Source organism: Pseudonaja textilis, chromosome 5 (assembly GCF_049901715.1).
Source record: "Pseudonaja textilis isolate UNSWEBS1 chromosome 5, rPseTex1.2, whole genome shotgun sequence".
NCBI classification, from domain to species: Eukaryota; Metazoa; Chordata; class Lepidosauria; order Squamata; family Elapidae; genus Pseudonaja; species Pseudonaja textilis.
In genome coordinates, this window is record NC_141994.1 from 12,802,918 (window position 1) to 12,826,160 (window position 23,243).

Consider the following 23,243-nt stretch of genomic DNA (forward strand, 5'->3'; position numbering starts at 1 on the left):
TCCAGCCTCCATGTTGTTTCCAGCATCTTTTCTCCCAGCTTGGAACCAAACCAGGTGGATTTTCCTTCCAACAGGTTGTTTGGGCTCCAGTGAAGATTATCTGGGTTTAATTATTCAAAGCAACTCCAAATCATACCGTGAAATCCCCAGTGCACTACACAGATGACAATAGCCTCCACCAGTACGACCAAAGAAAAGAGATCATGGAGAAACTATATAGTTAGAAAATAATATTATGGTAACGCCAGAATGCTAAATGTATTCATCTAAGAGTTTGGAATTGGAATGCTATGCAGAACTGAATAACCTATTTTGTTTGTATTTAATATGTCTTTTTTAAGCTGAAGCGTGCATGGAAAAAGTAATGGAGCTAGCAGAGTTGACAAAATTAACTGTTTTAATTAAGGAAAAGAATATATCCACTTTTATTTCTACTAAGAAAATGTTTCTAGACTTTGTGCTCATGAAAAGTTGACATGGGTTTTGTTTATTAGATTATTGTTGGCTAGTATCTAATATTTACTAGATATGAAAAAATAAAAAGCTGAGGTTGCAATCTTAATTTGTATTTTATTGCACAAACAAAAATTTGGAAGTCAGTGATTTTTTTTTCTTCCCTCATTCACCCCCAACTTATTATTATCTTCTCCTTTCTTTCCCTCATCCACTTCCCTATATTTTTTTCACTTGAATTTTATATTATGACAAATTTTACAGGAACTGGGCATGGCTAGTATAGTAAAGAGAAGGACTAGGGGAGACATGATAGCAATTTTCCAATATTTGAGGGTCTGCCACAGAAAGGAAGGAGTCAAGCTATTTTCTAAAGCACCTGAAGGCCAGATCAGGGATAATGGATGGAAAGTGAACAAGGAGAGATTTAAGGAGAAATAAGGAGAAACTTTCTGACAGTGAAAACAATCAACTAATGGAACAGCTTGCCCTCGGAAGTTGTGGGAGCGTCATTACTTCAGACTTTCAAGAAAAGATTAGATTGCCATTTGTCAGAAATGGTACAAGGTCTCCCGCTTAGGCGCGGGTTGGACTAGATGACCTACAAGGTCCCTTTCAACTCTAATTATATGTATAATCTGTATAAAAACATTTTTAATTTGTAAAAATACTTTATTGGAGTAAAGATGGCATAATTGTGTGCAAATACCACATTTGAATTGTATATAAATATCCATTAATTTAAAACAATATCATGCTCTTCATTTGAAACCGCTCCTTAATATACATTTAATATAACAAAGTCTGTTAGATATGTATTAGATGTTTTCTATTGCCTTAACTCTTTTTCATATTCTTCCAGAATGGCATACCCTCAACAGTAAGGACTACAGAAACTATGATCATCTTGGATAAGGAGGGATAGAAATCATTATAATTCAGCAGCCATCTGAAACTGAGTGACACAGCAATCTAGTTACCAGTTTTTCATTACATTTTCCTCTAAAGTAGATTGAGTATGAGCAAGATCTGAATTGTCTAATAGTCATGACCTCTCCATGAAAGGGATATGAAAACTGGTTCAGTATTTAATTGCTTATATTATGATGAAGGTTTACATGTTTATCTGAGTATGATCTACTTAATTACTTTTTTCACAATCAAGTTTAAATTTGTCCCAGATGAATACAGTGTAGTTTATTGATAATGGATCTCTCACCGGGAGGTAAATTAGTCACTGACAGTGATTGTAATATAACTGTTGTTCTTGAAAATCATATGAATTATCTTTACATTTATTGTATTTGTCCTGAGCTGTCAAAATCATTCCAAATCATTCTGGTCAAACGTCAGCATTTATTTTTTTTAAGAAATGCAAAGCACTATGCAAAAAAAAAACACCAAATTCATGCATATGTGTATATTGTTGAAAATGACCATAAAACAATATATCAATTATGTAAAAATGTTTCCCCAGGTTTATTAGTTTAGAAAGGAAATTGAAAATGTTAATATTAACAAAAATAGGAAAATATGTGTGTGAGTGTGTATAAATGGAAAATCATTAGGAAAAATACATACATTAAGAATGACATTTAATAAAAAATACATGCACAAATAAATGGGATAATATACATAAAATATTCAAAAGTTATATAAATGCAAGGCAAAAGCTATAATATTGGAAACTATATAAGCAAAATTGCATTCAACAGAGTTATCAATCCCTAGGGTTCTCTGGGTTTTTTTTTTTTTTACTTTGTTCAAAGTTAACTCATAAACTTTTCCTTTAATTATTTAGGAATGCTGAATCATTTTTCTAGTATTTTGTAGTATTACTTTTCTGACATTAAGTGGGCTTCTTATTGTTTCTCCTTAATTGTCTTGTTAATTTGCTCTTTCCAGTTGTATTTATCCCCTGCCTGCCTGCGTGACTGCCTTCCTGCCAGTGTGGATAAGACTAAGCTTTCTTGGCAAGATTTCTGAAGTGGTTGGCTGTTGCCTCTTGTTGAGAGGAAGGGGCTGACCCAGAGGTGGGATTCAGCAGGTTCTGACCAGTTCTGGAAAACCGGTAGTGGAAATTTTGAGTAGTTCAGAGAACCGACAAATATCACCTCTGACTAGATATTTTATATTATCCTTCCCCTGCCACACCCACTAAGTCACGCCCACAGAACCAGTAGTAAAAAAAATTTGAATCCCACCAACGGTCACTCAGCTGACTCTGCTTAAAGTGGGACTAGAATGTATGGTTTCCCAGTTTGCAGCCTGATGCTTTAAACACTCTACCAAACTGTTCTTACTGTACTTCTATAGACCCCATAAATAAGTAGAAATCATTTTAGGTCATCTTGAGCTTTTCTTTTGGATTGAAATTATTGCCACTTTTGGGCCAGAGGTAGATACAAGCAACTTCCAATTCTTTTTTATGAACTGGATACCTATTGAACTGTGAAGTACAGTATATTAAGCTGTTCACAAATTGTCACGCATCATGCTCTTCATAAAAGACTGTCACACAATGAAAGGGTGGCTGGCCTTTAAATTTGATACGTCATTTACTATCTTCCCTAACCTTATTTTTCTCTGGTCCAATTTCAGTTTGACTCTTGACTCAAGGTAGATATTTCTCACTTCCCCAACCCAATCCATTGTCTTTGGAATTTGGAAAACCTTTCTATGAAACATAAATCTGATGCATCAACACATTTCATTTAGTGAAGAAGCTGTCCAGTAGCTTTTGATTACTAGCTAACATTGAGCTCACGATCTCCAGAGGCCGCTTTATCTTGCTTTCAGTTTCAGTACACATATAAATAGCTCTTTGCCTGAACTGTGCAAAATTTCCACTTCACCCTACTTCTTGCAAGTAGGTTAAAGATATTTCTTCTAACCTGAATCACTTTATGGTGAGAGGCACTTGCCTCATTTACTTTTAATTTCCCCCAAAACTAATTAATCCTCCATGTTAGCCAACATGCGCACATGTTGGCTAACATGGAGGATTAATTAGTTCCGGGGAAAATTAAAAATGAATGCAGCAAGTGTGTCTCACTATAAAGATACTACTTCAGTTTACAAATGCTGCACAAAAGCTGGATAGTATTACAAAAAAGTTACTATACATTTTGCTTCACTGATATAACATCACTTTCAGGTTTATCCATGGAGAGGATTGAAAAAGTCAAGAAAGTGGTTGCCATTGCCTGATCAAAAACCACACTATTCTTACATGTACTGCATATATATAACATATGAAGAAAGGGGTGGGGCTCTGTTTGCCCAATTATAGTTATCATTTTGACTTTTTTTTAAATTTAACCCCATCCCTGCATGGACGATCCTTGGTTCATTGGAAAATAGATGCATTATTTTCTTCCATGAATTGAAATATGAAAAATAATATTTCTCTCTCTCTCTCTCTCTCTCTCCTACTATTCCACTAACAATTTAACCTATTAATATTTTGCATAAGAAAGTCATGTTATTGATTTTGAAAAGATGGAATATGTAGATGTTCCACACTTCACCTTTTTGTTCAGCAGAAAAACTGCCCCAATAACTCCTTTGTCATGATATGCTTCATAATAATTTTTTCAGAAAAATGAATGTTGTATCAACTCAGTATAGATTAAATATGTAAGATTTAAATATGATTTCCGGTATTCTTTCCTTCCCTGTCCTATTATCTCTCATGTTCACTTCATCTTCAGCCACTTTTGTTCCCTCATTTCCATTCCACACTGGGTTTTTTCTTCTTCTTTTCTTTTGTTTCTTTCTCTGTGTTGCCTTATGCAGGTAGGATAATTGTGCAGGATTTGCAGGACTTGCCAGCAACTTTTTTCTTATCAATCTATTCTTCATTATAAATTCAGGATGGAATTTCTTTTGATTAATATTCTATGTGAAAAAAAAATTTAAGCATCACACTTTTAAACTCTACAGTATGATCACTTAAAATACTAGAAACTGGGACATGGATCATTTTTTTTTAAAAAAAAATCATAAGATGTAGTGTTTATAAATAAGATGAACGTTATATAACAGAATTGGGCAAAGATTCTGCCTCTCTTAATAGTAATTCATATACGAGGACTATCCACAAAATAGATTACGTTTTCGTCTGTAGCAAGAAGAGCTAGCGCGGCCATCTTTGGTCTGTGCGTGCGCTGCTCAGTCTGCATCTAGTCGTGCTAGTGGGAGGTTCGTATCGTAGCCCGTTATTTCACAGCAAATGTTTGAAATGTGTGCTGCAATTGAAAATCCCGCGAGTTGTGAGGTGCAATCAGTGATAAGGTTTTTGTTGGCAAAAAAACATAAACCGATCGGAATTTCCATCCTCGTAAGAAAAGCAATTCAGAACAAGCGTAGAGGAAAGTTAAGCTCAAAAATTTTGCTTTTGCTTGACAGTGCCTGACCACACACAGCAAATTGCACTCGAGAAGTCCTGAATGCTTTCAAGTAGGAGATTTTTCCTCATCTGCCCTACAGCCCCGATCTTGCCCCAGGAGGCTGAATTTTATTACAATGGAATTACAAGGCTTGTTCACCGCTATGATAAGTGCCTCAATTTGTTCGGTGAATATGTTGAAAAGTAGTATTTAAGTGTCACTTTCAAGTGTATATAATAAAAAATTTTTTCCTACACTTTGTTTTTTTTCTGTCGCAAAACGCAATCTATTTTGTGGATAGCCCTCATATTTTAAACATTTAATAGAGAAAAGGAACATTGTAACCAAAGGGCCTTTATGTAGAAGGTTAATTTATGGTTTTATTTTAATTAATTTATATGGCCACTCATCACAATAGGGTGAGAAATGACAGATTAAAACTTCACTATCAAGCAATAAGTATGAAGCTTTTATAGGTTATATAAAACTTAAGGCAGATATCCTGAGGCTTCAAGAATGTCTAAGATTTAACTGCCAGTATTTTGATACCTAAACTCTTCTATTCTTATGTCAAAACACTTTAAACTATGAAAATAGTTCTGCTGCGTTAGTCGGGATTTCCACCTCTGGATTTGAAGTTTATTCTGGTTGGAAAGCAATACTCTTGTTGCAAAAGTCATCCTGATATTTAAGTATAAGCACCATTTACTTCTATTTCAAATGTAGTTTCCAACTTGCAAAATGTAATGAAAGGAAGGGTGCTTGAACCTAGAGTTGTCTGCTGTCCCAGAAGCAGTTTATTCCCAATGTCATTATCACGACATAGAAAGGAACTCTACTGGACTACATAAATTTGGAGTCAGCAAGGTATGGGAGGTGAACCTGCATAAATCTGTTCAGAGGGGATGATGATAGTGCTTGAGGTGTCATGCCCTGACAGCTAGCATTCAGTCTGAAGTGGAGGTCTCATGTCCTTCCATAATGTCAGAACGTAATTGGATGGAAAGTTATATTCCTGTCACACTGTCTCTTGCAGCTGCCACAAGTATTTTCCCAACTCTTTGGTTATAACTGACAGTGGTGGTTACTGAATTTTAATTATTTTCTCAGTATCTCACACAGGAAAAGAAAAATCATAGTAATGCCTTAAAAGTAGATGAGCCTTCCTTGCAATTGTGGACACTCACTTTGAAGCTTTCTAAATCCTACATTGCCCAAACTAGCAATTATTGGGGGAAAAATCTTTCTCAGCGGAAATGTTTTGGTTCACTACCTGAATTTACAAGAAGAATAGTTAAATGTTATAGTCTGAAATCCATTAATTCACAATACATAAGTGTAATGATTCGTACTTATATATTTCCTAAACTGCCACAAGAAAAAGCATATCTTCTTGGATCTAATATCTGCATTGGTGGTAGGATATGCAAGAATGAATAGCATCATACATTTTAAGTGCACTCTTATTAAGAGTAGAATTATATCTTTTAATTTTAATTTGGGACAAGGTACTTCTACATTTTTAGAAAGCACATAGCTCCAATTTTCAGCTGTTCATCTGAGTTCTAGAATGTATTTTACTTCACAAATGGATTTCTTTGTGATGTTTGTTAGAGATTATCAACTTCTAGCCATAAGTGATCCTAAAGATTTTGATGGGAGTAAAATTATACAAACTTCATCATAATACAGAGCAAAATAATATGAATGAATCCTGTGAATATCCATTATTTACTGAGCAATACTTTGCTGAAAAAATGCACATATTTCAGAAAAATTCTAAAAGAATAATATTTTCTGGAAAATTGTCCTCCAAAAGGTATAAAATGTTGCATAATTTAGGATTAATATACTCTACGGAATACTTTACAAATTAAGTCCTCTAGGAAAGGTTGCATATAATACTGTACTTATTAGAGTAAGCTACAAGATATACATGCTAAAAAAAGTTATGAATTACACTAATATGGCACAAACACAGAATAAAATATTGCATTAAAAAGAACGCTGTGAGACTGACAAATTTAGTTTAGACTGATCTGCAGTCCCAGGAGTTATGGTTTAGACAGAGACTAAATATAAAAGATAGATGCAACATCAGAAAGTTAACTCAGTGTTATCTAGATATTTCATATTATTATTTCACATGTTCAATTATAGAACTTGTGCTTTTCCCTGTGGTACATGTTACTGCTTGAAAACAAACTGTTATTCCCATGTTCATTTCATTTTCATTTATTCCTTGTACATTATATTTCATTCTGAAAGAAACTCATTGGAGCAGGCTGGAAGTACAAAACAAGAATTGAAAGAATACAATCAATGTAAATAAGGGCATTGATTCTAAACTGGCTTTGAACACCATTGCAGAATCCACCAGTACTCAATTAGTGGGATTACAGAAATACCATGACTTTAGAGGCAATGAGTGTCTCCTTCAAAATCAATTTCCCCACCATACAATATTCAAGCAAAAGTTTGGAGGATGATCTAATCAACAGGGAATAATAGCTAATACCATTCAACTGTACGTAAGCAGGGGTAGAGGAAAAAAAATACCATCATGAATGATAGAACTCAGAATAATAGAGTTGGAAGACCCTTGGAGGTCTTCTAACCATCTACTCAAGTAGGAGATCCATTTCAGACCATTTATATCATAAGGCTAAGTTCAATTTAGTCAGGCATTAACAAGTATGATGCTTGTTTGACTCTTTGACATCCCCAAACTTAAAAGAATAATTATTTTCCAAGTATAATTCTAAGAGTTCTCTCTACCAAAAGATATTGAGATGAATAGAATGGGGTTGTAAAAATACCAGCAACTATTTTAAATTTAGAATCAGTATATCCTCATGCACTTTAGGGGTGAGCCTTTCTGATTTTAATTCTAATAGCCCTCCTGTGCACCATCAAGGAGGTAGGTCTCTTCATTGTTTGTGGGGAACCAGTTCTCTGATCCATAAACCTTCATGAGCCAGGGAACCAACTCTTATAACATTTATGCATAGATATGCTCCAAATCCATGAACCCAGATCATGGCATATACATAACATATACAAAGACAGAGGTTTACCATAGAGTGTCTGTAATTATCCAATGAGGTATTGGTTTGTGTTCAAGCACGCTTAAGGAATATAGTTGAATGTTAAAGTAGAGATGAGATATGGGCCTTTCTACAAAATCAAAAGCTCAAAATTAGGCTGAGGAAATGTATGTATGTATGTATGTATGTATGTATGTATGTATGTGTGGTATTCAGCTTTGTTTGGGTATTTTCCCACATCATTTATAGTTGTGTTTTTAAAGTTGTAGTGATGTTTCAGCAGAATCTCATCTGCCATCATCAGGCTTGTGTATTGTGTTTGTCTGTGAGTCAGGGTTTCACAGCCATTTCAGTTTTAAATTTGGTGCTAGTCTACTGCTGTGCCAGAATGGTTTTTTCTTCATCCTGATTGGTTGGGAGTCTTGGTGCAGTCCCCTGAGCATCATGCCCTGCCACATTCCTTTGACAGACCAGTAGAAGAATAAGTACCCACATAGATGAACACAAAAATGCAGTCAAAAAGCTGGAACACACTTCCTCACTAGTCCAACACATGAAAGCATAGCACCGACTTCAATGGCACCAGAACCCTAGCCACTATAGAAAACCCCAGCTACAGAACTATCAGAGAAGCCATAGAGATTGAAAAAAGACCTGAAAGCATGAATAGAAGAGATGACTCCATCAGACTGTCAATTATCTGGAAACCTGCACTCACAAACAAAAAAAATATCCACACCACAAACCAAGCAAACACCTGTGCACAAACAGACCGCCCCCCCCAATATCTCCAGCTCAAACACACCCCAACCAGGCATCCAGATGAAACTTAGCTTCCTAATAAATGATAGCCACCCATTTACCCGAAGCCACTGAAAGCCTCCAACATAGGAAACACAATGTTGCCAGCCAATCAAGACAAAAAAAAAGCTACGAAACAGACAGAAGATATTAGAAACACCAATCAAGCAAAACACAGCAAACTGCAAGACCAATAAACACAGACCAAGACTCCCAAGCAATCAGGATGAAGATGAAACCATTCTGGCACAGCAGTAGGCTAGCACCAAATTTAAAACAGAAATGGCTGTGAAAGACTGACTCACAGACAAACACAATACAGACCCTGATGATTGCAGATGAGATTCTGCTGAAGTGTGGCTACAACTTTAAAAGCACAACTATAATGATGTGGGAAAATACCCAAACAAAGCTAAATACCATACTTATAAATACCCACAAAAACTTAAGAATATATATATGTATGTATGGATCTTTGGTTGTTCGGTTTTCTCCACGTAAGATTCAGTATCTAAACGTTTCGATGAAGTCTCATTCATCATCTTCAGGCTTCTGTCTTCGGCTCTTGCTTCTCTGAGAACCAAAGAGCCACATACAAATACCTGAGAACCTCAGAAACACACACACACACACACACACACACACACACACACACACACACACACAATATATATATATATATATATATATATATATATATATACATACATACATATATATATATATATATATATATATATATATATATATATATATATATATATATAATCTTTATCACACATTTTTCAAACATTTACCCCACATTTCCGTTTTTGACAGTGCTTCAGAGTTAGTTTCTTTCCTATTTCCATAGTAATATTTTCATTTTCAATTTGAATTCCTGGTATATTTCCCTAATTTTTTTTACAGTTTTATTTACCTTTTTAAAATTCCTGATATATACATTTCCTGCAATTCTTAAGTAACTTTTATACATATTCTTTACTTTTCTCCTTTAGTCACTCATACCATATGTCCCAAATCTTAAAATATCCTGTTTCCTGCTTGTCTTTTAACTCTTATCCATCTCTGCTCATTCAAGCACTTTTTTTGAGGAAGTGTTTTTCTAGAGTTGTAGTATACTCTAGACCAGGGCTGTCAAACTGGATGTGTCATGTGTTGGCCATGCCCATGCCCAGTTTAGAGGAAAGGAAAAAAGTCATGATACAGCACATGACAAAGGTGTGATGACCTAAGTTTGACACCCCTGCTCTAGATAGTGACCAAAAGTATAGGGTGAGTGAAAATGGAAGACATAGATGATAGCAAAGGATTCAAGAGGGTAGAATGTATTTGCATGGGATTTCTGATATCTCTGAATAGCCAATAAAACAATTCAGTATGATTCTTGCAGATTACACATTGATTTTTTTTTAAAAAAGTCTAGATTTCCATCACGTTATCTTCTCTTTTATTTCAAAGTTAATGAAAAAGGAAAACATTTTCATTATATTGTATTAATCATAATAAAATGTGGAGTTAATAAAATTGTTCAATGGATCATATTTCTAGGCAGCAAGATGGCCATTGCATTAGCTTCTCTGTTGAAATTAGAGACAGGATGAGATGAGAAGAATGCATTGCATCAGAAATGAATAATTAAGAAATTATAATTAAGAATTAAGAAAAAGTAAACAATATTTGAAAAAAAAATATTTGGGAAGCCTAAAATGAAAACATAGAATATAACCTTTGTACATCACAAATAGAATTTTTGTGATACCAGTATTGATTAGGGGAAACTCTGAAACCTATATTTCATTTTGAGATCAATAAGTTGGAAGCAAAACCTTAGCTAGTGTCCTGTCATCTCTGAGCTGTTCATTTCCTTGGGCACTGTGATGACACGTTGAATGACAAGATTATAAAGAAGCCTTTATTTTTTTTATCACAGACTTAGCAAGAAGCATAATTTCTCAGTGATGGCTTCTACAAGACTCACCATTTGTCATTCAAAGAATAGAGAGGTGAGGAGGCATTCATTTAACACAAAGGGTTTACTTCTTGCAATCCAAACAAAGTCTTTGCAATCTAGAAATCAATATATTTATGTGTGGCTATTTGATTAGAAGTCCCACTGTTATATGTGAGTTAAGATGCTCTAGCTGAAAATAAGAAGCGGGTCCCTCAGATATTTTAGATGCTCAGTATAAGGTGATTGGGGGAAACTGACGTAAAAATATTTGATTTGTCAATATGGCCAATTATCAATTTAGCAACATGTTTTGGATTTAGAATATGTGGAATCAGTTCCAGGTTGCCTTTGAAATTTCATTTTTTTTAAACCAGGAATAACAACTCATTTTTGTGTAAAGAGTAGTAGAACATGAATCTTCTGCATACAATCAATTTGAACTGAGAATAGGTCAAAGTTCATGCAACTGAACTTTTCTCCAATTTGATTGCCCCATGGCTTTGTGCTCTTTCTTCACTGCTGTACCTGCGAATGAAAAGTTGAAATCAGGACGGTAATTCTTTTTTAAAAAAATATAGAAAGTTAAGTGCTTCTATAACACTTAAATGTTAAAATGCCATTTTTACAGTAACTGTGCTATATAATAATAAGAAGGAGCTATTTAACTGTTAAAGTCCCAGTTCCCTGCTTGGTACAGAAATCCCAAATTCCAACTGCAGCAAGCAACTCTCTAGCCTCTGTGAACAGTTTAAGAGAAGTCATAACTCTGTGATTTGGTTCCACTGTTAAATTTTTCTTACAGTTTGGGCGTTTTCCCTTGTGTTCATTGAGATTCTGCTTTCCTCTAATTTAATCCATGGTTCTCTGTTCTGCCCTTTAGCATGCAGACAGCAGAGCAGACTAAATGTCAGCATTCCTCGTAATGCACTCAGGGGTGGGATTCTACCAGTTCGGCCCAGTTTGGGCAAACCAGTAGCTCTGAGGATCAGCTGTGAGTGAACCAGTTTGCTCTGACGATCAGCTGTTGGGCCCGCCCACCCACTCCAGATCTAGTTTGTGCTTTATATCCAGGTTTTCAAGCTCAGTGTCACCCTACTCCCAAGCATTTGAAGTCTATTAATTTTCACTGTTCTTTGCATTCCATTTCCAAAATATATTCATACCATGTTTAGTTTTATTTCTGACTTTTAGAGCATTAGCTATCCAAAGCAATTTTGTGATACAATTCAATAGACACTGATTATCTCTACTTCTGCAACAAAAATCATTAATAAAAATGTTAGAGGGATCCCTGACTAACCCTTTGACATTTCACTTAATATCTCATTCCAGGCTGATTTTAGGGTGAAATATATACACAGTCAGGATTAATTTTATCCCACACTTAACTACTTTTCTTATCAGAATGTCACAGGATACCTTGTCAAATGCTTTGCTGAACTTTGATTGCTTTACATCTATTCCAGAATATTACAAATATTTGTATATAAATGTCATATTAGTTTCTTGTTTTGTTTTGCTTTTTTCTGAAGATAGGGACATTTTAGAACATCCAATCATCTGTTACGTAGCCTATTTGCAGATGTTCTCAATAGTAATATGTTCAGATTCAGACTTAGAAAAAAGTCTGAAACTTGCCTTTCATGTAATGTTAATTACATAAACAAACTAATTTGGTAAATTCCTCCAGCTCCTGGAAATTTGGCATCTATCTATCTATCTATCTATCTATCTATCTATCTATCTATCTATCATCTATCTATTTCCTTAGAAATATGCTCTAGTAGATGCAACTAGAGCTTAGCCCATGCCAGGGAAAATATGTTCTGACTATGAAAATGGCAACTAGATGTTAATATTAAAATTATTTAAACAAAAAACCACCCATGCATGAAAAATAAAATAAATTTGTTTGCTGTAGTATGTTGACAGTGTTCGTTAACTTACGTCCTAGGCCCATAAGTTATGCTGTACTTTTTTTCATATTGAACACATGAATTTTTAGTATTGATTGAATGTGGCAAGTGCACATAAATCACTGCAATGAGTGCTGTGAAGAGCTGATGGCCATTTAATTAATTTTAATCCAATAGGTGTTGCCCTTCTCCTTTCATCTCATTCCCTACTGACTTCCTTGAAGACTCTGGTGGAATACCTGAGGCCAAGTATATCAAGCAGGGCTAAGTCTCATTAAAAAAAGAACAACATGCCATTAGCTGATTTGAAAGAGGTGACAGAAAGATCATTTTTTGCTAAGATTGCCCTATCAGTCTCATATAACTACATTAAAGTTGCTTCACTGTGAACTTGTCACCAGGGACAATTGTGATGACCTGGGGTATGGCACAAAGGCAACACAATCAAATAAGCAAGAAGAGTCTCTTTATTATCTCCAACTTTGCCCCCAGTGTTCAGGTTACCTTCGGCTGAAGAAAAACTCTCCCAGGAACAGTCTTTAAGTAGAAGAAATTCAGTCCGAAAACAAAGTACATACAAACTGTAAGTAAAAATCCAAACAAACCACGCTGCAGTAATTAACTAGACAGGGAAGGAGAAGGAATTGTAAACTTGAAAGCACAGCAAAACACACACAGTTGGGAAGATGCCAGGAACACAGATAAGCCTCGACGAAGCCAGATAATTCACAATTTGCTCCCAACAACTTGTTGTGAGAAGCTTCCGTTTTTAAACACTATGTTCTCAGCTGCAGCTAATGAAGGGAATCAGGTCCCTTTCCTCCCTGTAAGCCATGCAACTCATGTTGCTCCCTTCTCAGCTTTTCCCTGTGTGTCCTAGGATGAAGAGGGGTGGGCCTGGGTCTTCCTCCAAATTCCCTCTCCCTTGCTCTACCTCTCCTCTGCTTTGCCCAGCTGGACTTTACCCTTCCCCAGTTTCTTCCACAGCCAAAGGAGCCACACTCCCACTCCCTGTCAGCTGCCTGGCCTTCCCCTCTGAATCAGATTCTGACAGGGGCATGACACAATTGTCACTGTCATATGCACAGTGATGTAATGATTATGAATGGAGGAAAGAGTCTGCCCTAGATGAAAGAGGAGACCTGGAATTAGCAGACTAGTTCTTCTGGCAAGAAGAGATGAAACAGCAGATATTTGTTCTGTTGTGCAGACCTGTAGTTCATATTGATTAAGCTTGGCAAGCAAAGGCAAGGATATGTGACCTTCCAAAGCTGAGCAGCAAATATCTTACTTCAGTGCAAATAAGAATGAGTGTCCAGAAAAGACATGCTTTGGATTCTTAATGTGTTAATCAAACTGCCTTAAGCTTTAATTCCAATTGCAAAAGCTTCAGTGAGCATTAGAATAAGCCAAGCATGTGTCATTAAAGCAGCTATCTTGGAAAATCTTGTGCAATGTCTTTGAAGTCTGCTCCAGGTTGTCCGCACACATGTGTGTATGCAAAAATCATATTTCTGCTGGGACCACCAGGAACATGCAGATGGACAGGGTCAGCTTTTTAATATTAAAGTTATTATAGTATAAAATACAAATGGAAACAAAAAAATGAGAAAAGTAAAGGGAAAATACAGAGGAGATCATCCTAATTATCTAATTATCAGAAGCTAAAATTAAAGTTTTGGTTTTTTTAGTTTCAAGTATAAAATCCAGAAGTGGTCTCCAAATGGAAACAAAAGTAAATAAATAGTTTTCTTTAATTACAACAGCCAATTTTACCATGTATGTCAACTCCATCACTTTTACCATCCACTCTTCCATTTTGGGAATCAGTATGTCTTTCCATTTTTTTGCATGTAAGTTAACATATATAATGATTTTTGTTCAAGCTCTTTAGCTATCAAAGCTAAAAGGTTCTTTGTCCTGTGGGAATAGAGGAGTAGGTGCAAGAATCGATTTTTATGTTTTATTTATTGATTGATTGATTTGATTTGTCAATTGCTCACAAGATAATAGATACAAGTATAAACATGAGTAAGAATACAGGAAATAGGTATGAATAAATGGGGACAATAGGACAGGGACGGTAGGCACGATAGTGCACTTATGCACGCCCCTTACAGACCTCTTAGAAATGGGATGAGGTCAATAGTGGTTAGTTTGAGGTTAAAAGAATGGGGGTTAGAGGATGTAACAACAGAATCAGGTAGTGCATTCCCGGTATTGACCACTCTGTTGCTGAAGTCATACTTTCTGCAATCAAGTTTGGAACAGTTTACATTGAGTTTGTATCTGTTGTGTGCTCTTGTATTGGCTGTGGTTGAAGCTGAAGTAATCATTGACTGGTAGGACATTGTAGCAGATAATTTACACTTAAGTCTAATCATAGGCAGCTTAGTTCAAGTTTTTTTATTTATTTATTATATTTATTTATTATATATTTATATATTATTTATATATTATATATTTATTTATTATTTTTTTATATAAATAATGTTTGAATCTTCTACTTGGCAGCCACTAGAATTTGTTTTTATTAGCTTTCTTCAAATAATTTCAATTATTATACATCAATGTTTGTGAATTACTGCCTGTAGGGCTTTCAGTAGGGGAAGCTTTGAGCTTGATAAAAATTCCTCATGGTTGAGAAATGAGGTGCTGGCATTTAGTATAATTATAAGATAGGACAATATGTATAGGTGGGTATTTGTGTGTATGTGGTGGCTTTTATTCTATAATGACCTTTCCAGCAAATTGCAACTCTCACTTTCAGGTAAATGCCAATACATCATGACAAGTACTTCCTTGGACTTACTCACATCAAATATGAGCAGTCAAAGAAGGTTGCTTAACAGAGAAATGAAAACTAATTACTTAATTCTTACTTAAAAACAAAAGCTTTTAATGTATGCATTAAAAAAATTCTTTAATTTTTTGGATGCATATCAAATTGAATTTCAAAAATTTTAATTTGAGGATCATTTTCTTTTCTATGTAAATGAGACTCAGTTGACCAATTGTTCATTTTTAGCCTCCTGCAAATTTTAAAATATCAAGAAAAATAGTTTTCTGTTGGCATAGAACACATCCATTTAATACATTCCCAGTTCAGATCTCAAATAATTAAAACTATAGATCTGGCATGCCTTCAGGTTGAATTGTTGTAGTCTCCAATAAATTGATATCAGGTCTTATAGTTTTACTGAAATTATATTTTGCTATATTTATGTAGTGTGAAATGCCTACCTTGAGCCTACCATGAGCCGACAGCTGGATATAAAAAAAATTAAAAGTTATACTTTGTAATGAAAAAAAAAAAGTTTTGTTACCTTTCATTATGCAATTTTTTTTTAAAAATGCTGCTATTCCTAATTTAGGCTTTTTGTTACAATTGTCTGCCTGAAGTCAAAAGAATTGTTACTATTTATTCATTACATAATCTTTTGCTCCCTTGTTTTCTATTTTTATTTTTTTAGGAATGACAGTGAAGAAAGGTGATTGCAAGCGAGTGAAATGATTTGAATCCAATCCTTTCAAAGGCTGAAAAGAAGTGGGTGGGTGGGTGGGGGGAAATAACAGTGAAGGATTATTTGTTCTTCTGTGTACTTTTTAGCAGTTACACAAACACAGCTGAAATTGCGCAAGATTATATGATCTGTGGAACTGCTCTAAGCAGTATCCATGGTGACAAGTTGAGGGAAAGGAAATGGGAAAATATTATTGACTGCAAAATGGTTATATTAAAATCAGTAGCATGGCCATCAAATAGGAAAAAAAATATATTTGTAAACTTTTTTATTTTGTTATAGAACACAAATGCAGAAATATAAACATTACTAACAAAGTGTAACAATTTGGAGAATGAAAATAATTTAATAACCTGGGTTTTATAAGCAAGAGAAAGTCCTACTTGATAACTAAAATCCATCCAAATTGTTCAAATAGAAAAATACTTTGGACTAGAAATTATCTTTACTTTGAAACGAATGGCTCATAAGAGAGAATAAGCCTTGGACAGAAAGATCATGTTTAAGACTAAACCTTAGTCTTCCACCTGGGGACTTTAGGGAAAGATGAATTGTAATCAATCAATCAATCAATCAATCAATCCACCTCAAAGTCAATAGATTTGTGATTTGCTATTTTCTACTGTTGGTCCTCAGACACCTGACTTGATTGCATGGATGTATATGTGAATTTAATTTATTTGAGAATATATTTCATACCTTCTATCCAGGAGCTCACTGTGTTGTTTATAATGCTAGTAGATTTCTGTCAGTTAGATGATGGGGCTTTATTCTGTTTTTTGTACTTTTAATTTTTTTTATAATTAATATTGATGCATGGGGTTTTTTTTACTTATTGTTTTAGTTTTGTTGTATGTCACCCAGAGGTGTTGGTGAGATGGGCAGCTATCTACATTCAATATATACATAATATTCCCTCCACTTGTGTTTCTTCCCGCAATCCTGTGCTATAAATTGACTCATTTAAATGTTACATTTAATGTGACCCTCTAGAATGACAAATGAACTTGCATGGTTATAGTCATGATTAGGTCAACACGTTGCCTTTGGTTATAAACTATGGCTTACAAACCACAATAGTTGAGTTCACACGATAAATCACAAATAATATGCTACCCTACTTCTCGATAGAAAACTGATTTGTTCTTTCTTAATGGCTTTGTAAAATTTCAAAATAAAGAGATAAAAATCATTGATAAGTAATAATTGAAATAGAAAAGAGAAACAATAAAGAGCAAAAGATTTAGAACAATGTCAAAAGTGTGGGAAAAAAGAAAAACAAAAACAAAAATGGCTTTACAACAGATGTAACCATACATTTACACTGAGCATTTATTTTAAGTTTATAACATTTTTTTCTATTAACTATTTTTTTTAAATTATCAAATCCATAAATTATAACTTCATTTTTTTTTCTGTTCTGTTTCTGTTTCACACAAAAGGTTCAGAAGAGGCTTCCAAACAGTGTTGAAATGAACCAGTGTTTTTTTCTCTAATTGTTACTTTCACCCTCTTAGCCAGCTACATTAACTTCACCAACCACTCTTTTATTTTTTGATAATGTCACATCTTTGTGTATATGAAAATTTTGCTTTCCTTATCATATGAATTTCATAGGAATTTTCAGCTGTTTAGCCATTGGTCACAAAAGAAATATTTCTGGTTTCAATTACACATTAGCCTTTGGAATCTTCTGAATAGATGTCTGTATTTGAATTCAAATTGTTTAGCTTTTTTACATGTCCATCAAGCATGGTAAAAAATCCCCTCTGTTGTTCACATTTCCAACATAGATTTAATATACCTTGTACATTTTACACAATTTTCTGGTGACAAATGCCAATGACACATCATATTATAATAATTCTCTATAACATAGTGCAATGTAAATGTCATCCCTTTTGTTCACATATTTTTTCACTGTACCGTTTGTATAGTATTTTTAGCCCATGTACATTCTTTCAATGGCTCCTTTTCTGTTTCAAATTTCAGAAAATTTTAGCAATAACGTATTCACCATTCGTGCATAGCTCTATTTCAAATTCAATCTTACCATACCTGTATTCAAAACACTTTTTTTTTTCATCTACTTCAAATCTTTCTAGCAATTTTACCCAGGAAAATTGTTTATATATATGTTCTTTTGATATCAAAACCTCTCAATTTCATTTTAAGATCTCCCCGGAAGAATTCAAATATATCACCATAGGTTAACCATTTATATTTAGTTATTATTTCTATTCTGTAATATGCTTTTTGTGGTGACAGCCATAAAGATATTTTTGGACACAACTTAGGTTTATATATTTTCCATCTGCTCAGTTTGACACATCTGATAAAATTATTTTTAAAATCTATCTTAACTTTAGCTTTGTCATAACATAAATAGCAATACCACCCAACTCTCATATCATGTCATTCTAGTTCCAATAAGCTTCTAATTCTCAGCATATGCAGTCTTTTATCATATGCCTCATATGCCTTTTATCTAGAGGTGATATTCAGCAGATTCTGACCAGTTCTAGAGAACCGGTAGCAGAAATTTTGAGTAATTCAGAGAACCAGCAAATACCACCTCTGACTGGAGATTTTACAGTATCCTTCCCCTGCCAAGCCCACCAAGCCATACCCACAGAACCAGTAGTAAAAAAAATTGAATCCCACCACTGTTTTTATCATATGTCAAGACCTCACCTGGAAAAACAACATGTCTCTCTCTCTATATATATATGCCATTGTTTAAATAATACATCAGTTGTCAAAACAGATATTGTTTGAAACAAAAATAGCATTCTAGGTAAAATATTCATCTTGATCACCAAAATTCTCCCCAACAATGACAGTTGTAATTTTTTCCACCTTCACATACTTTTTTTAAAAACTTCATTACACATCTTAACATAATTGTTTTGATACAACATACAAGTCATAGTTGTCAGGTTAATGTCAAATATTTTATCTTTTTTTTTTTTACAAAAACCCTTTAATATTTTGTTAAAATGAGAGCTCATTTTGACAGTGCTCCCAGCTTGATGGTTCATACCTGATAACTTTGTTTTGTTTTTTAAAGATGACTTAAAACTTTCTTAAAACTGTCACCTTATGAATTTCTGGGTTGACCCCTCCTCACTGACAGACCATAGATCACAACTCTCTGTGGCTATGGTCCATGCTCTTTCATTGGAGAGCCCCGATCATCGTGATTAGGGTCTGAAGCTGCCTTGGAGGGGCAGTGGACTAAGGGGAAGCTGCAAGCCACATTTAGGGGAGCTGCATCTCCCCTCCTGGGTTTGGTCTCCCCCCCCCCCTAAGATGACTGCAGCAGTGGTCTAAAATGGCCACCCTGAAGAGGAAGTCTCAGCTGGACTAAGATTTGTGCAGGAAGGAAGAAAGAGGTGGATAACATCTGAATCGGGACAACTGGGTGACACAACTAAACAAAAGTACCCCAGGATTAAGGTAACATTGAATTTTTAAGAAAAGAAAAGTGAGCAGCAAAATTACAAAGGGACAGGAAAAAAAATAAGAAAATATTTTTGACAGCTAAGTGGGGCTTCGAACAGGGAAAGGAAGAAGCTGGAACTAAAAATTTAACTAAACTGGACTAAAATATTTTGGCAATAAACAGGCATAAAATAAAGCTGGACTTAAGATTGTCAAAAAATAATAATAATAACATTTACAAATTGGAGACTGGAATATTGAGGTTCAAAAAACCCTAAATAAAAAAATAGGGGGAAAAGGTGAAGACTTTGTATAATGGAGAGTGTCACCTTCTGACAAAAACTTGAGCTCAAACAAAAGGGAAAGCATCCTGTTTCTGAATAAACTTGTGTGGATATAACATTAAAGAAATATTGAAACAAAGTAAGAATCTTAGAAAGTGAAAGCAGAACTAGAATAAAGAAAAAAGCAAGGAAAGACTGACTGTGGGATTGATTGATGTTTTGGGTATAGACCCTGGGCAGGAATAATTGAGAACTTTAGAAAATTGAAAGAAGAAAGAAGGAAAGTAAAAGTGTTTTTTGTGGACTTGAACGATCATAAAATATAAGAGTCTGTAATTGATGATATCTCTTCAGGAATTAAAAGTGGAACTTAAAAATATGAGAGAATTACTACAGGAAAGAGGCGAATCACTTTGCTCTGTGTTAGAAAAAATGGCAATGGCAATTGAAGAACAAGAAGAAAGAGCTTCAGAGGAGGAGGAGTCGATTCAAGGAGAAGATATTTTAAACAGACAATTAACACAAAGAACGCTACAAAGAAGTGGGGAAAGAAGGAAGGCTAAAAAGTTGAGATTTAAGAAGGCAATCAAAAAGGGGAATACCTGTGAAGTCGGGAAAGGCAGAAAGATCCAGCAGAAAAGGGAAAGGAAGATATTAAGAAAGAGAGGGATATAAACTGGAATAAGAAAAGTTATGGGGAAAAGAGGGGGAGGAGAAGCAGTAAGAAATAGGTGCATGAAATAAAGAAATATGGAAATAGTAAAATGTTGAAAAGAAATCATTTTCTCAGAGATAATGGTTGATGAATTAAAAAGGGGATTCTGCAGGGTGACAAGGGGTAACAAGAATATATCTGCAATTAAAAATATTTAGAAAATAGGGTAATATAGATTATTAAAGGAGGGATAGATACTGATAACTCTTATTAAAAGTTAAGGGGGAAAAATATGTTGCGGAATCCAAATGAAAAGATGTAATGATTATTATTGAACTTCTTAAAAATAATGGTTTATTGGAAATCAAGATGAGGGAATAAAGGTACATTTTAACCACTGAGGTGTCACACTCAAAGCAGTAAAAGGGGGGAAACCTATACTTGTTTTTTTTTCTTTAGTGTTAAAACTTATATTAATCTAGAATTTATAAAAAGAATGTGTGATGGAAGGGAATATGACAGACTAAAGAACCACTCAAATTAATAAATTAACATGGACTATTAAAAGGAAGAAGAGACGTTGGTAACCTATTATTATTATTATTATTATTATTATTATTATTATTATTATTATTATTATTATTAGGCAAGCATATATTGTTTATCTTTATTTTTAAAATAAATGTTAAAGGATTATATTTGAAAAAAATGAAATGAAACAAAAAGATGTTTCAATTGAGATTAATGAAAGAGGTTAGAATTAATTTGTTTGTTTCTCACCTCACTGAAAATTTGGAATGGAAAAGGTAATAATAGAATTAAGTATGCATATATGAATGTATAATTGCTGTCATATTTGTATGTAAAAGTGATGACCCAGAAATATGTTGTCCACTAAAAAGAGATTTTTGTTTTTATGTGAAAAACTGAATAAAAATTGTTTTTAAAAATCTGTCACCTTACAAACCTTTGATGCTCTCAATTCATAGTTTGAGAAATGCTGTATTAAGGTTGTTGTGTCTATAGGACTGGTTGGAGTCCCCAACCAGGTCAGTCGTTCAAGCGGGAGCGCCGACCGCTCCCATTGGCTGAAGCCATCTGACAGCCGGCTATAAAAGGGAGCTGTCAGATGGCATCAGCTGTTGCCGCCAGCTGATCTGCCGAGTTAGCCAGGCAGACGCGGCAACCCTTTATTCAACTGAATAAAGCCCTTAAAACGTTCGCTCTGGCTTCAGTCTCGTGTCTCCGCCGCTCTACTACACTGGCGACGAGGGCGGGATACCAATAAGAGGCTACCAGACGTTCGTTACGAAGAGCTGGTCACTACAAAAGAGCAAAGTCACGGGCGCTGAAGCCGCAGCCGCCGGCGCTCACCAAGAGCGCGAAAGTTTAAAAGCCTCCTCAAGCTGAGGAGACAGACGCCGCCTGACAGGCGCAGCCGCAAAACGCTCTTTTAAGAGCGCGGTTTTTCAAGTCACAGCCGCTGAGGTGACAAGCCCTGCCGCCTCAAGATGAATACCAACCCGACATTCCCACCCTTCAAGCCAGCCGAGGAAACGTGGGAGTCATACAGAAACCGATTCATCTACTTCCTTGACGCTATCGGTCTAACAGACGCTGCTGAGCTCAGGAAAAAGCCTTCTTCCTTAGTTACTGTGGGGCTGCGGTTTTTGACATCGCTACAGCACTAGTTGCCCTCGCTCTGTCAGGAATCTCCCTTGGGAAGAACTCCAAGAGATTCTTACCAATCACTACTCACCTAAGCCCTCCCAGATAGCTAGAAGACATGCCTTCAGAACTAGGAAGCAGGCTGAGGGGGAGTCAATTAGTGAGTATATGGCAGCTCTGAGATCAGCTGCCTTACAGTGTGGATTCAGAGACTATCTAGAAGACATGCTTTTAGATCAGATTGTATGTGGAGTTAGGGACCTCAGGCTTCAAAGACGCTTACTAGCCAAAAAGGACTTAACCCTAGCTTTAGCTATAGAGGAAGCTCAAGCTGCTGAGCTCTCTGCCCAATCAGCAGCAGAAATACAAGGGGCTCCTATCAGACCCAGCAGCTCCACTATTCACTCTGAAGAAGTTTCCCTTGAAGAAGATCCCATAGGCACTACAGACATAAACCGCCTCAGGCAACTAAAACCTTCACAAGAAGGAGCAGGGCAAAGAAACAACTTCCCCCAAACAGCCTCCCTTTTGCCCAGGCTGTGGAGGTTCCCACACTAGAGCATCCTGCAGGTTCAGGAATGCAATTTGTTTAAACTGTCAAAAAAGGCCACCTAGCTAGGGTCTGCCTAGCAGGGCGAACCTTCCCTCAGAAACCTCAACCTACTGCTAATTTTCAAAGGCAAGTGGAGGACTGTTATACTTGCTACCACACAGACCACATTTCCAGAACCCCTAATAAAATAAGTATTTTTGTTTTCCTAGAAGGTAAGCCTTGCAGGATGGAGGTGGACACAGGATCTGCACTTTCAATCATCTCCTGGGAGACCCTGAAGAAGATCCACCGAAGGCTGTCAAAAAGAAGCTACAGAAGTGCCACCTGTCCCTGCGAGACTACCAGGGCAAGAACATTCCTGTCCTCGGGAAAGGCAAGTTTTTAGTTCAGTTCCAAGGTTTTAAAGGCCATTTGCCTTTGGTGGTTGTTAATGGTGCCCTCCCAAGTCTGCTGGGACTAGATTGGTTCCCCTACCTCGGCCTTAGCATAACTGGGATCCATGCTGTCTCAACCTCAGACGTAGACACCCTATTCAAAGACTATCCTGATGTTT

At 35.5% G+C, this 23,243-nt stretch overlaps 1 long non-coding RNA gene across 2 annotated transcripts; it reads left to right on the top strand.

The window, feature by feature from the left end:
* The first annotated feature begins 10,556 nt into the window (after positions 1-10,556).
* On the top strand, positions 10,557-22,938 carry LOC148125542 (uncharacterized). Of its 2 annotated transcripts, none has more exons than XR_015743996.1 (3): positions 10,557-10,698; positions 13,055-13,145; positions 22,900-22,918. It is a non-coding gene; the product is annotated as an uncharacterized LOC148125542 (long non-coding RNA). The 2 variants fall into 2 exon arrangements; XR_015743997.1 differs by lacking the exon at positions 10,557-10,698 and adding an exon at positions 11,180-11,199 and having other exon boundaries at positions 22,900-22,938.
* Positions 22,939-23,243: the final 305 nt, after the last annotated feature.